This window comes from Neomonachus schauinslandi, chromosome 7 (assembly GCF_002201575.2).
Source record: "Neomonachus schauinslandi chromosome 7, ASM220157v2, whole genome shotgun sequence".
In the NCBI taxonomy this organism is placed as follows: Eukaryota; Metazoa; Chordata; class Mammalia; order Carnivora; family Phocidae; genus Neomonachus; species Neomonachus schauinslandi.
Genome location: NC_058409.1, coordinates 66,528,846 through 66,544,939, shown reverse-complemented (window position 1 = coordinate 66,544,939; position 16,094 = coordinate 66,528,846). Strand labels below are relative to the sequence as shown.

Below are 16,094 nucleotides of genomic sequence, written 5' to 3'. Positions count from 1 at the left end.
CAAAACAGCTTCTGGAAATTCTATTAATTATATTATTTCAAGTTCTCAAGTAGTAGGTATAGCACTGACTTATAAAAACTAGGGCATTCTAGTCACCTAAAAACAAGAACAATTTCCTGAGTTTGCTAACTTTCTCCAAGAAAGATACTTAAATATTATGTAAAACTGCCACTCAGGATCAAATTGCTTTGCAATGGTATTCAAAGATTATCTCTAATTATTTATAATTTTGGTAACAAATGTTCAAAAGAAGTGAAGTCCTGATTGAAGTTTGGAAATATTTTTATTATAGTGAGATTTTCAATGTAATGCTACCTGGTAAAACAGATCTACTTATACTAGAAAATTTAAGATAAGAAGTCAATTTATTTTAATATTAATAGAAATGTTTTTTGTGAGACACGAAAAAATAATAGATTATGATCATTACTGTGATCATTACGGAGTGGATAACTTTTGGACATTAAATTGAAGACCTGAGTTTGTTGCTGTTTTTAATTTTGTTGACTTTTATAAATCTTCATTTCATCTATAAAGTAAAACAGTTAATAACTTTCAATCATGTGGTTAAGGTTACATGAATTAATTCATGTGAACCTATGTTGTAAATCACAAAGTACTAAGCAAATATATTTTTTAGGTTTTTTCAAAAACCTTAAAATATTTTGCCTCCACCAAAATTAGACAAATTTGTTCAAATTTATTTGTTCAAATTTGTTCATCTTATAAAGTACACCAGACCCTTTCAGGAAATTAGTTAAGGTTTCAGGTAAACAAACGCATAAATGCACACACACACAAACACACACACCAGAATTACTGATATCTGATAAGACTATACATTAGTGAACTGGACTTGTCTTTTACCTAAAGCCCAATTCTCAATCAAGTGATTTATTGAATTGCCCTCCTTAACGAAACATTTTAAACCCTCTGTAATTTGTCTTAGAAGCAAAAATATTTTTTTTTTCTCATTTTGGTAGTTCAACCCATATCATTTAGGTGAATCCCTACTGAAAACACAGAAGTCATTAGAGAATTGAATTCAGTGTGCATGAAATAACATCCAATCACATTTCTGACGTTAGCATATCCTAGACAGGTCAATTATTGTGCCAGCCTGCACCATACTTGTTTCTTAAGAAAAACCACAGCCAGGGGTGAGGGAGAAGTCATTGGCTCCAAGTTCTTCCTTTATGTTGTTTTCTCACACTCTGGCCCTGTCTTAAATGTCTTAGTTAATTGGCAGAAGTCTATGCAAGGAAAGTTCCAAGCGACAAACCTTCAAGCCACACCTGATACATCTGCCCCATAACATGACCCTGAGCTTGAAAGGAGGCATAAAAGAAAAGGGATACGTTTCTCCTGAATGCATCCTGGTATTTTATCCACCCTCCCAAGTGACCCAGCAATTCTACTCCTAGATATATAACCAACAGAACTGAAAACATACGTTCACACAAAAACTTATATATAAATGTCCATAATATAATAGTCTAAAAGTAGAAACAACCCAAATGTCCATCAATTGATGAATGGATAAAGGCAGTATATTCATGTAAACATACAAAGAAATATTGTTCGGCCATAAAAAAGAATAAAGTAGTGATACATGCTACAGCTTGATAACTTTGAAAACAGCACCGTGAGCGACAGAAGGCAGACACATAAGGCCACATACTATAAGATTCCAGTCACATGAAATGTCCAGAAAAGCCACATCTGTAGAGTCACAGATTGGTTGCCAGGGACTTGGGGGTGGGAGAGGATGGGGTGGGAAAGCTAACGGGTACCGAATTTCTTTTTGAGGTGATAAAAATGTTCTGGAACAGAGAGTGGTTATAGTTGTCCAACTCTGTAAATATATTAAAAACCACTGAATTACTCTTTTTAAAAAATCCAACCAACCCTGCACTTCAACCATCTCTTTCTCTTCTTTCAACAGCTACAGTCAAATTGATCTAATGTGTATCTGGGACAAGACACCTGGATCACTCCTCCCTCTGCACCCGATCCAAGCTGTTCCCTGGGCCCTTCTCTCTACCTCTCTCCACTCCCTCTTCTTCTCCACCATTCTTCAAAGTCCAGATCAGGTCCCACTTTTTCCACAACACTTTCCATCCCTAGCTGACTAGTCTGCCAAAGGACAGGTAAGCCTTCTTTATTTCATGCCTGCTCACCAACACTGCTGAATTTAGTTGAATAATATACAAATGACTCTAATTATAGGTGCAGATAGGGCTTTCTCTTTATATCAGAGGTTGGAAATATAAAAGATAGTGCATTCTTTCACATACGTTCTCAAATTATATTGCTCACTTGCCAGGCTTATATCTGAAACACTTCTCTTATGCCTTTTCAGTGAAACATTATTTGAAAAATGAGAAATGTATTATTTTATTTCCAAATAATTACATAAGTACAACTTGGCAAAAACAGTGTTGCATAAAAAGATGAGCTAAATTGAATTACTGCCCCATGACACGGATTAAAGGATAGTTTCATTCCAATTATCTTAACAAAGGGATTATCAAAACATACAGTAGTACCTTAAGAAGAATATGATATGTGCACGAAGTATATTAATAGTACCTAATTATCAGAATTCATGACTAAAGAAGCTAACAAAATCTTATCTTCAATTAGCACACAAATACAAACCCTTGAATTATGTCCACAGTATGCTTCAGAGCACTTGCTTACTTGTTATAATGTTTAAAAAAATTCTTTTCTTTTACACATATTCCCCAAAGAATTCTTTCTTGCAGAAAGAGTGCAAAGTCAATATAAATAATTAAGAATTGCTTCTTGTTAATTTTGAGTCATCTCACTTAATTCCCTCTTATAACATACATACCTTCTGTTCACTCTGCCCAATGCATGCAGAAATAAACTATTAAGAGAGCCACACAATGCCTTTTTTGAAGTTGTAGTTTGAAGCTATTCTATTTGAAGCTATTCTGTATCTTTCAACCTGTGCCACAATTTCAATAATGACTATTTAATAATTACAATCATCGCCTTATTAGCGTGGCATTTCATTTTCCTTGCCTTATGGCACCCCGCAGTTGAAGGCAAGGAAAACTCTCTGTTGATTAGTTATTTAAGAGCAGCAACAATAACTATGCTGGAGAGAAGGCTACTTGGAAAGGATTACACGGGAGCTGGAGCTCAACTGCCTCAGACAGAGAGCAGCAAATTATAAGCCCAAGTACTTCATTGCATGTAACCAAATTGGCTAGTTGAAATGCTAATTGCCTTTCAGCAAAACTAAAGACAGACAGGGGACCTTGTGCTTCAGAGAATGAAATGCATTTTTACTCCACTACTGCACTATTGTCTTGCTGAGAATCATTTGAAATCTATTCATAAAGGTAGCTCTTTCCCTAACCTTTAAAATGTGGGAAATTTATTTAGCCCCTACCAGCACCTCCAAAGCACTGATGTGCCAAGATGTGAACAGATGGTTGGATTTAAGCCACATTAAGCCCCTAATAAAGTAAGGCATGAAAGAATTCTATGTTCAAATATATAGCACAAATCAAGAAAATGTGACTAGGAAAAGGGAATTTTGAATAACAAATACATTTATGAATTAAAGTAATCAAATAACATCATCTTTAAAACATTAATATTTTCAATGTAATTATATTCAAATGCATATGGAACGAGCTATCATTGCCTATCTCATAGAGACCCCCAGCCTCCCTTTATACCTGATAATTTTGTATTAGTTCAAAACTCATTTATGGAGAATTATTCCAACAGCCGGTTTTCCCCCTTTATATGAAAAAGAGTCCATTCGGGGTTTTCAGAATCCTGAATAAATGAATGAGAAATGCCCTATCAGCATCCTGCCCTCATTCTGAGGTATAGCCAGCCTTACGCCTGACTGCACCAGAAAGGGCCCCATGACCACCTGCCCAGCAGCTGGGGGAGGGACTTGGTCTGGTACATTTTAAAGTGTATAGTGTGTCACAGTAGAATCAGAAAACACAGCCTTTGTATTACCACAGCCTCCCGTGTCCCAGCTCCACCCTTCTCCTCCTCTTCCACACCTCCATCGGGGCAACAGAGCTCGGGTACTGTGGCCTCTTGTGTGGCCTGACATCCTGACACATTGGGGAACCCTCCATACATGCAAAGATGCCTCCTGTCCACCCCCCATCCTGCTTTGTGAAGGGAGAAAAACGGGCATGCATGCATGGGGAAATCAACTTTCTGTAGTACTTCATTCTGTATGAGAGTTTTTATCTTCATTTCTCAACAAGTACCATTATTTATGTAAAGTTTGAGCTTCCTGAGAGTGATAGAATACTAAGTCTAAGTAGAGCTTTAAATTGTAAACAGTTCCAATAAGTTATTCAGCTCTCACCCTGATTCAGAAGGAGTTATGGGGAAAAAAGACATCTCTCTGGCTAGACGTTCACCAAAATCTTTGGACAGTGGAGTTCCGGGTGATTTTTCTTTCTCCTGTACTGTTTGAATTTCCTACATGATTTTGTATTATCTTTATAATCAGAAAAAAAGTTACTTCCAAGTCAAAGAGAGAGATAGATGTACACTCAACTGCATGTAATACTAAACTGTTTGACTTTTCCCACAAAATCAGGGAAATGCCCATTCAAATCTCTCCCTGGTCACACTACATTTTATAATCAAGTTAAGCAATCATCATCTAAGGAGCTCAATATGCTTTAAAAGCATCCATAAATTATCTGGTTGCCCTCTATGTGAAGTAAAAGTAATGACAGCACAGTGCTTGCATGGTGCAGATTTTTGGACCCAGTGCATAAAATAATGACTTATCAGAGGTAAGTACAAAGCCTATAACAAATTCAATATATTAACAACTTTGCTCAACGCTAGAGATACTAGAGAAACATATAGTCCCTGGCCTCAAAGATTTAGTATCCTAACTGGGCAACCTTGAAATTTGCAGTAACAGTAGGACAGAAATATTAAAAAAGAGCACGAGGCAGTGCTTGGTTGAGTGTCAATAAATCAAACATGTAATGACCAAGTTAATCAGTTATCATGCTTCTCACTTATTAGTTTATGGAAATATCCAGGTGACTCAAGTCATAAATGCAAAAAGAGAATCTGTGACTTTAAGTCTCTCAAATTTTCTGTTTCAGTTTCCCCAAGTAGTTTTGAAATAAAGGGGTTGATCTAGTTTGGCTCCAAATCTCCTCCCAGTGCTTAAGGAGTTTAACGGTGTATTCACAGCCTATGACTTTCTGAACATTAAAGGATCACACACCCAATCTAAGGCAAAATGTATTTTCTTTGTGGGTCCTCCCAGGTCACAGATCTTTCTGCCTCAGTTTTTTTACCTGCAAATCAGGATATTAGTATTTGATGATAGATACAAAGTTATTCTTTTTAAAGGGCCTAGAATTCCTAACATACAGTAGGCATTCAGTAAATGTAGCATACTATTATCATTCACTGTGGGGGCATGAACAAAAGGGTTTAGTCACAGCTAATTCTGTTGTGAACACTCTTTTTCTTTGGGTAGAACATGGGCAAGGGCACCTGCAAGTAGAAAGATCTATGAAATACTTTGCCTCACACTAGCCTCTGCCTTACTGTATTATTTCTAATCGTTATTTGTATTACCATCAAAGTATTTGTGTTCTAAATATGTCTCACATTATCCTTTACAACAATGAATACAACTGGCATTCAATATTTGATATGTATACAGCATAAAACTATAACTGCTGTTATTAAATATAATAAATGTTGACTGATACATTATTTCTATTTCTGATATCAAGACTCAATGTTGTTCCGTAATTTATCTGCACCTCATTATGTATTTACATTTTAGTCTAAGATTATTTTTAGTTGACGTTTATAGGTGGTTTCAGCTTTTAATCATCACATTCAGTATAGAGTAGAGCTAAGAGCACTCAGGAAGGATCCTTGATCAGCTTTTACTAACTGGGGAACTTTTCCAAGGAGCTTAAACTTTCCATGCCTCAATATCATTATCTGTAAATTGGAATAACACTAATCTATGGTCTTGTGGTAAGTGTTAAATAATCTATATAAAGGGCTTCTCAGAATTCATTACATAAGAGACATTCAGTATGGGGTGGCGGCTACTGTGACTCATCATGGAAAAAACATGGAGATAGGATTTGATCATACTTATTTTTAGTGTACACATATTGGCTACTTCTTTAAAAAAGTTATAAGGAAGCTTATCATTTCTACCTGAAATAAGTCTTTTCAGTCACCTGGTTCCATCCCTTTATTTTGTAAATGAGGAAAAATCAGGTGCAGAAGGATGGATGAATGTCCAAAGTCACAGTAAGTTAACGGCAAGCCAAGACATATCTAATTGCATATATTTAAAAGATTTTATTATATCACAGTTCATACTGTATCTGGCACTCCCTATAGTAAATCACCCCCCCCCAAATTGTTGGTGTTCCTTTGTATCTTGACTAGAACATCTTTTTTAATGACTTTTTTTTTGTTCTACCTAGCTGTTTTGATAAATGACACACAAAGGGGAGGAAAAAGCACTTTAGTAATGTAAGGTAATAACTTCAGAATTTTTAAATAATGCTGTATTAGCTAAGGTATATTTTTTTAGCTTTATCCTAATGGTTGGTAATTATGCATTCTCATGATTTGATATAAGTAATTTCTAAAAGTTACATATAAACACATTACACACATTTTTAAAGGTAGTGGATTTCATGAAATGTTAAAAGTCGGTTTAAAATAAAAGTTACAACGAGTAAGTTAGTATTGCACCTTAAAATGAGTTTCTTCCCCCCATGAACACTAGCATAGTTTCTTAGTTTTAATTTTAAGAAAAAAAATCAATTTTAAAATAGCTGAAGACGTTAAAAATGTCTAAGGTTTAAAAAAAAACATATTATTCTGCGGCTCCAGGCTAATCCCAAACTCCCTGAGATCAACATATTTCACTTAAAATTCTTCGACACAGCAGTTGTTTGTGAACATAAGACTCCTTAAGTTTATTTCAACGTTCCCATTATTAATTATTACCTGTGGCGCGCCGTTCTTGGTCGGTTATTTTCCAAGCAGACGTTTTGAAATTAAAGCTAGGGTTCGGGTTTCAAACAGGCAGAATGAGAGGAGAGGAAAGTTTTCCCTCTGCTCATTCCCACTTCGCACCTTCCTATAGAGATCAAGCTGCTTTTGAAAGGGCGGCGGGCAGAAACGGAGCGCTCACCGCCCCGCCGCAGCCCTGGGCAGAGTGGACGCTGACATCTCCGCGGTATTAGCTGCAGCCCGGACCGCGGGGTGCACGCCCTGCCTCCGGCGCCCACGCCTCCACTTCCAGCAACAGGTGCGGGAGCAGCCCCCACCCCACCCTCCCGCGCGCGCGCGCGCGCGCGCAGCGCGTACGGCGCCGCTCCCTTGTAGCACCGGGATGCTCGCAGCACCATCCCCCAGCCATGGCCTACCTAGCCCTGGGGACACCGACATCCGCGCGCGCCCTGCGGTCCCCGCCGGTCCCTTTCGCACACCGTCGTTCTCCTCTCGCTCGCGTCCCCAGGCTTCGCCGGAGCTACTGGTCCTCTCTCCCGCTGTCGGGTCAAGAAGGTGGCTCCATTCTCCTCCCCTCTCTCTCCTCCCCCTTCATCCTCCGTCTGCTCCAATAGGACTCGCGGCTCCCCGGGCTACGCTCACCTGACCAGCGGAGCGGGGGTGGCTGCCCAAGGCAGCGCGCCCCCGTCTGCGCAGCGGGCAGCCAGGTCTGCGCTCCGGCGTCGGGAACACCCTGCAGTGGCCATCCCTAATGGACTATTCCGGCAGCGAGGCGCTAAGCTGACCCGCCTGCGCGCCGGAACCTCGGAGTCTGAATTCGGCCGGCACAAGACAGGCGAAGTAGGCGCTTTGCGCTTTCTAGTATTGTACTCTTTGACTAAACTTTCTAGTTTGTCCCTTTAGGCACAAGGACACCACCCACCCCCCTCCGCCCCCGGACTGGCGGGCACTCCGCCCTGGGTACTCCACTGTAAGCAATTCCCGGTGTTCTTTCTGAGGAGGAAAGCCGTTTACTGATTTTTGTTCCTTTCCGAAGGACATTTATTTTAATTTTGACTGAAGCACCCCTCCAGATGTTCACAATGAGAATTTACGAACAAATTGATGAAATATTAGAAATGAGGACCCTACCCCTACATGTACTTATAAACGGAGACTAAGGTCAATTTATAGGTGAATTATGTCTCCTTTATAAACGAAGGTTAATTCCTACATCATACGGGTTGTTAGAAGGATTAGATGAATGAGATCGTGTGTGAATTGCAACGCTACATCTGACACGTGGTAAGCCCCAACAGATGTTGGCAATTATTCCCAGGGCTTAAAAAAGTAAAGCGCCCAAGGTCAGATCATATCATCCGCAACGTGCAAATGCCCATCTGCGCCAGAGAAAAGCACATGCAGCATTCTTAGAAGTTTCAAACCGGGGAGGAGATTAAAGATTAGCAATTGGCAGTCCAACACCACCTCACTGCTGATCTTATGGACGAAAAATTTAAAATAAATGCTGATTGAATGGCTTATAGTCAGAAACAAGAGTGGATCTTATGTCTCCTGATTCCAAACACAGGACATAGGGTACCCTTTTGTAATGAATCTCAATTGGAATAACTAGAAAGATAGTTACTTTGAGTTGCAACAGATAGTTACTTTGAGTTGCAAACTGCTCTCAAGCAGTACTAATTTAGCATTATTATGGGCTGTTGCTGAACATTTCATCTCACAGCTGCAACAGTCAACAAACAACTGGGCACTTCAGGCAAAAGGGTTCTGGTACAGAAACTGCGTAGGAATGCAAATGCTGCACTTTAAAGCATAAGAACAGGTAATGAGAAGAGCAACCTAAATGATCAAGGACATTGAATAGCTTTCCTGTGATGCTCAACTGCAAAGGCGGACCTGGGTCTAGAAACTGTAAATCCTTGTGGCATAGTGAAAGAGTAGACACAGATGTACTTACTATAACCTACACTAAGGAAACTGAAACATGGAGACAATTTATAGTCAAGACAGTGAATCAATTATGCATGCGGTGATAACGTGAAACAGAAAAATATAATATTAGAAAAATGTTTTCTTCACATTGTTATGTGTGTTCACTGTTAATATGCCCCATAGATTAACAGCTTTAGATTATTCAATATTCTGTATTCAACCCATGGTTTTATTATATTATTTGTAAAAAGGCTTTATTTGCAGCTAAATATTACTTTAGTTTATTCAGACCCTGACAAGGTCAGTGTCTATCAAACTGTTCTGGCTTAATCATTGTTTCACCAAGTCCTGTGATTAAAAACATTCTCCACAACTGGACTTCCTCAGCATGCATTTTCACTCTGGGTAGGATACCACCTTAGGCACTGTGATGAATTGAAATGAAACCTTAAACCCACTCTCCTTCTTAAAGCTACCTCAGGGAACTAAGTAATTCATTAACAGTTTCTCCTGAGTGTTTAGGAAGAAGACACTGCGGGGGTGGAGGTGGGGGTGGGAGGATGGGTTAGCCTGGTGGTGGGTATTTTGGAGGGCACATTCTGCATGGAGCACTGGGTGTTATGCACAAACAATGAATCATGGAACACCTCATCTAAAACTAATGATGTAATGTATGGGGATTAACGTAAGAATTAAAAAAAAAAAGACACTGGAAGGCACTGTGTGAAAAACAGTGATCCCTAAAACACAACCCTAAGTGCACCGAGCTTGCACTCTCTAGGGTGAAAGTTTAATAAGCTGCAAAAGCCAAAGATGACAAGCAAAAAATGAGCATCCCAGAGAGGGCTAGAGATGTCCCAAGAGGAAGAAATTATGTGGAATGGTGAAAACCTCTCCAGAGAGCTGATGATCTTTGCCTTGAAAAATAAAACACCAGGAAACAGAAAAGCTGGTACTTTTAGCACAAGTATGTGACAGGGTGGTGTAGATGCTATCAAATGCTGAAAGTATTCACTGGATGCCCAACACACTTAAATCCTAACTCTTCACATGGACTAAAAGGACCACATGATTCTGCCCCCACTTTCCTCTCTAGCCTCATCTTATAGCATTCTCCCTCCTTTCACTGTATTCCTATCACACTGATCTTCTTTCTGTGGCTCAAACACATCAAAACCATTCCTGCCTCAAAACCTATGCACAAACTTTCCCCCCTGCATGGCACACTGTTGACGGAGATCTTCATATGGCTGGCTTCTCTATCTCCTTCATTTAAGGGGTAGCTCAACTATCCCTTCCTCGCAGGCATCTGCCCTGATAACTTCCACAGGCACTCTTAACCATTACCTTGTTGTATTTTCTGTATATCATTTATCCTAATAAATACCTTATTTGCTTATTTAGGTGTTTTTGTCTACCCGTAAGAATAAAACTCCATGAGGGGTAGGTCCTACGTCTCTCTCATTCACTACTCCATACCTAGTAGCTAGAATAGGCTCTAGGAATGGTAGTAGAAATTCAACATATCTGGAGGAGAAGGAGGGAGGGCAGGCAGGCCTATATAATAGAAAAGGGTTCTGTGAAGAACCTGGAAGGCTATCATATAAAAATGATTCCCAAAGCCTATGTCCTGGTGCTTTACAATTCAGCATTAGAAAACATGACTTGAAGAACAAAATCTCTTGGTGCTGTAAATGAAGAAAGAAGTTTAGAATATCTGTTTCAGGTGTATTTGTATTTTATTATGGGATCAAGTCATGTTTTGATAAGAAAAACAGAAAGGAAGTGGATTCCTGGGCATGGGATGTTGAAAGGAAAGTTAAAATTTGAGAAGCCAAAGGTGGCCAAATTCCTAATTCTGCCTCAATGAGGCACTGATGGAGTCTAAGTCTTTTATCCTATAATAATCATCAAATCACTTTTCGGTAACTCTGAATTCCACACAGTCAAAAGTAATTTGCTTGCTTAAACCCTATAAGAAAAGTACTGATGTCACACAATTTTTCTTCCTTCTTCAATTTAGTTAGCCTTGCGTACTAAGTAACACTTATAAATCTTTTCCAAAGATTTTTGTAGTTCCTTGAAAAAGCTATTTCTCATATTTGACACTCTGAGTTCAGATATCTAAGTGTAGGCACACATAAGGGAATTTTATCCAAGGTACAAAACCAAGCTTAGGGAGTCTCCACTTTGCCTAACCTCCTACAAGCAGGATGTTACTTCAATAGGGTCCAAATCTGGGGCACCTGGGTGGCTCAGTTGGTTAGATGTCTGCCATGGGCTCAGGTCATGATCCCAGGGTCCTGGGATCAAGCCCCACCTCGGGATCTCTCTCTCTCTCTGTCAAATAAATAAATAAAATCTTAAAAACAAAAACAAAATAAAAGAGTGCCCAAATCTGTCTGCCAGAGGCTTCTTCCGTTTAAGCCCTAGGTCCCAGACAAGAAACAAATTTAGACTTGTCAGGAGCTTGCCAGACTTGGACTCCTCTTTCTCTCCACACTCCCATCAGACCCACCAGGCTACTAGTCCCCCATGTCTCCTCCCTTGCACACCAATATGTAGTAAAGTTCTCAATAACATGTAGCGTTTGTCATCTTAGCACTCTATAATGGAAAAACAGAGCTTAAACCCGCGTTCTCAAAAAGCCTGGGGACATAGTAGTAGCTCATTAAATATTTGTTGGATGAATGATGTCACTAGACAGATAAGTAAGGAGGAAGCCCCACTGTCAGACCCAGAATTAGAATTTGTGAGCCAAAGGGAATTATTCCTGCCACAAAGGGATCAGAGAATCCATTTAATAACTGAGCATACTTGAAGCTGAGATTCTGTTCCCAGATCGGAAAAAAGTATTCTTTGGAAATAAAAAGCCTCAAAAAATCTGAGCGATTCCTTGAACAGTCCCTCACACAGAGCTAATCCTTGGTGTTACCAATTACGTGAACACTACTCCACACAGATTTTCATTAAACTGTATCTCTTGCTTGCTAATACGTAAAAGCCTACAGCCTCTGAGCTGCCAGACCTTGCTTTTCCTCTTTTTCAGATGCTACCATAATCCTGCTAGCTGCAACACATATTTTAAATGAGTACCTATTTAACCAGAAGTATTGCTAGACATTCCCAATATGAACATGGACAAAATGCAGTCTCTGCCCTCCTGTAGCCTGATTTGAGTGGGGGAAAGAAGATACAAAATTGTGATCATTCGAAGTACAATGTGACCGGTGCTGTCAGAGAGATACAAAGGTTCAAATGGTTCAAAGAAGGGAGAGATGAAATTACAAGATTGCATCAAGATACCTTTGCTCTTAACTCTGATAGATCTGTCACCCCCGCCCTGCTTTGGTTCCCAGGACTTGCTGTTATCTTGCCTCACAGAACAGACAGGTGCTCCCAATTACCTCTGGACCTGAGTGAGCCATGCTGTGATTAAATCACGCTGAACAGAGAACATATACAAAAATAGTTTTAAACCTCTACGGCAGGCGTCAGAAAACTTTTTCAATAAAAGGCCAGACAGTAAATATTTTAGACTTGCGAGCCATGCAGTCTCTGTCACAACTGTTCAAGTCTGTTGCTGTAGTGTGAAAGCACCCAAGGCCAATATGTAAACAGATGGGCATGGCTCTGTTCCAATAAAACTGATTCACAAAAGCAGGCAGTGGCCAGAAATGGGGGAAGGGCCATAATTTGCTGACCCCCGCTCTATGCAGAAGCAAAAGTTACTTTAGTTATCAAGTTCTGTTTTGATACTTGTATTCTAAATTGATTAATTCACTCAACAATCATTTACTGAGCACCAGTGATATATGATGCTTTGCACATGTAAAGATGAATTGGCATATGGTCCCAGTCCTCAAGAAGCTTTCTTAGCTGAATTTGCTGTCCTGTTCCAAAAGGACATATTTTATATATTCTAGTCCTGATTCTTTGCAAGAAATCTGGACTATTCCCTGTCCTAGGTCCTCATTTTTGTAATCTGCTGTTTCTTTTTTTTCTCTGCCTAGTTTCTGATCAATATTTTCTCTCTTTTTTTTTTTTTAAGATTTTATTTATTTATTTGACAGAGAGGGACAGCAAGAGAGGGAACACAAGCAGGGGGAGTGGGAGAGGGAGAAGCAGGCTTCCTGCAGAGCAGGGAGCCCGATGTGGGGCTCCATCCCAGAGTCCTGGGATCATAACCTGAGCTGAAGGCAGATGCTTAACGACTGAGCCACCCAGGCGCCCCTCTGATCAATATTTTCATCTGAGCTTCACAACATCTATATATTCAGATTCTCGCTGAACTCTTGCTTGCTCTAATCTAAAATTCTTACCGTTAACTGTCTTGCCTAGAGTTCTTCATTCTTTTTTTTTTTTAAGATTTTATTTGAGAGAGAGAATGAGATAGAGAGAGAGCATGAGAGGGGGAGGGTCAGAGGGAGAAGCAGACTCCCTGCTGAGCAGGGAGCCCGATGTGGGACTCGATCCTGGGACTCCAGGATCATGACCTGAGCCGAAGGCAGTCGCTTAACCAACTGAGCCACCCAGGCGCCCCAAGAGTTCTTCATTCTTGCCCTCTTTGAAAACAACAACAGCAACAGCAAAAAGGAAAGGAAAGAAAAAAAAGAAACAAAAAGAAGCAGCTAACAGGTGTTATCACCATATGTACCAACTGGGGCTTCCTGTTCACTTGCTGTGAACATTGTACAGTATTATAAGTCAATGTACTGAATAGGCCATTTTCATCTCCCCTAGAACAGGGGATTTAGCCCAAGCCAGGACCAAAGAAACAAGTCCCCAACTTCTAAAGAAAGCTACCAAATGCTGACACCAGATTCTGCTTCCAGCGCTTTTTAAGAGGTAAAATGACAATATAGAACAATCACCTATCTCCTCACCCCAGGGGAAAGAATTAGCCATGAGGGGAGGGAGGGTCTGGCTTTTTTCTCTCCTCCTCTCTGGAGAGGAAGGACTGGCAACTTCTCCTGCTATTGATTATTGGCTCAGGCCAATAGATTTGTTGATCTGCCTGGCCACTAAAAGGAAAGAGAGCTGGGTAAGAAAGATGGTAGGAGAGAAAGAGTGCAAGTCAGCAGATTCACTCTCATCTTTGTACAAGAACGTGTAGATCTCCTGTAGATTGTGGTAGCACAGAAGCTGCGGTACGGCGTAATCTTGCCAACACCTGACCCTACAGGATGGATAGCCTACACAGTGAGAGGATCCCAGGAACAAGAGGATGTGTACTTCCAGGGACTAGCTGAAGAAGATGGTTAAGAGAGAACCCACTTCAAGGAACCACGCAAAGGGGGGGGCTCACAGAATGCACCGAACTTATCCATATGCCTTTGAGAAAGTCAGCATGCCAGTCACACAGGGTTTAGCGCCTCAGTGTTTTCTGGAGAACAGGCAGATCCATAAAAAGGGGCACTATGCCCATAAGCAGTCAAAGAGATAGTTATCCTCCTAGTCTCCCTCTCAACTCTCAGTATTAGAAGAGTTAAACCTTGAGAGAGTGCCAAATCCTAACCACTAGACAACCAGGGAGTCTCAGAAGAGTGAAGCCTTGAAATGGAATAGGTAGAAAAGAGAGATAATTCTAAAATCAGAATCAACATACACACACACATATGCTCTATACATGTTAATAACTCACCATGCTTCAACCCCATTTCAGGTAATGAGCAGGAGGAAGCTTTGGATATGATCTGAGATTGCCATGTAATGAAGTTGTGGAATATCCCCCAAGAGAGTAGAAAAGAATTACTTGACATGGAACAGATAAAAAAGAGGCTGGAGACAATAATACTTTCATGTTCATGTTTGAAGTTCATGTTTGACCCCCACTGAATTAAAACTCCCCAGTAAACTAGTTAGGTAGGCATTTCTGAAAGTGTGTACTGTGGATTTCAGTTCCCCAAGCTTGCGAAGGGCAAAAGCCTCAGTAATTAAACCACAAATGTGGGAAACATCCTTAGAAAATCATGAAGCATGATAAAATCGTAAAAGATCTGAGTATTATCATAAACAAACCAATTTAAATTTGTTTAACTTACTGTTTTATTTGATCACAGAACTTTCTTTTTTCCATGTGATTTCCATTAGTATTCCTCAGAATTCATTTTTGGCAATTCTGTTCTAAAGAAGAATGAAAGCCTGGTTATGGATGCAAAATCAAAGTCAGATAAATGCCAACTGGGCTGTTAGTGGAAAGGAACCTGTTTCTTTGGTGTTTGGGATCCTTTTGGTTTGGGGCCATGCCTATCTGTGTCATTCCCTCCAGGGCTGCAGGAGTTGTGCATTTCTTGAGATGCCCCCAGAGTTGTTCCCACCAATGAGGACCCCATGAAAAAACACGTACATTATTAAGGGATTGAAAAGCAGAAGGTCTTGGAAAATTGAGAGGAGTAAGTCCTTCTAGCAGGTATAAGTCTTGCATCAGAAAGGAGCTTAAAGTTGGAAGCATAGAAGAGCTGGGAGGTTTCAATCCCATGGCTCCTGAGAAGCATTTTTTCACATCTTTCCTATCCTATGCAAGACTTCCAGGATCAAACTTCCGCGGACTGAAAATGAAACAAAACTGATACCAAAGGTGACGTATGTACAGTTGTGTGAGGGGGGAAGCCAGGACAAAGGAGAATGGCAGAAAAGGCTCACACACAGTTTCAGTGGGAGATGGCTCCACATCTTCCCAAGGAAAGAGGAATGTTTCAAGCCCTGGTTGGTCCTGGTGTGGCAAGTGGGGTCCGCTGACTGCAGCTGTCCAGAAGACTCTACACTAAGCCAACTGGAAGAGGTTGAACAGCTCACAGGAGTCATGGTCTCCATATTTTACTGTCTTGCCAAAGCCTTTGATTACCCTGGATCTTTTCTAGACTACCTTATGGGTTACCTAGAGGTGACCAATTTGTCATGATGGATCATGATTGTTTTGAAATCTCTAATCTTCTGTGTCACAGGTTTCTCTGTAAAGCATTTGGTCTTTACATAGATGGAGTGTAAAAAGAGTAGTTCCTGCTTAAGACTGAGGTTTTGACAAGGTAGCAGTCAACCCAGACCATCACAGACAACAGAAGTTGAGGTGGCATTTTAGAATTTTAAACCAGATATATGATGACAACAACAACAAAAAA

The 16,094-nt window shown here is 40.2% G+C and overlaps 1 protein-coding gene across 1 annotated transcript in view; it reads right to left on the bottom strand.

The window, feature by feature from the left end:
• ADGRV1 (adhesion G protein-coupled receptor V1) overlaps positions 1-15,088 on the bottom strand; it is a 521,249-nt gene extending 506,161 nt beyond the window's left edge. The window contains exon 1 of the mRNA XM_044916755.1: positions 15,018-15,088. The gene's annotated coding sequence lies outside the window, so the exon portion shown is untranslated. The remainder of the gene's footprint in view (positions 1-15,017) is intronic.
• Positions 15,089-16,094: the final 1,006 nt, after the last annotated feature.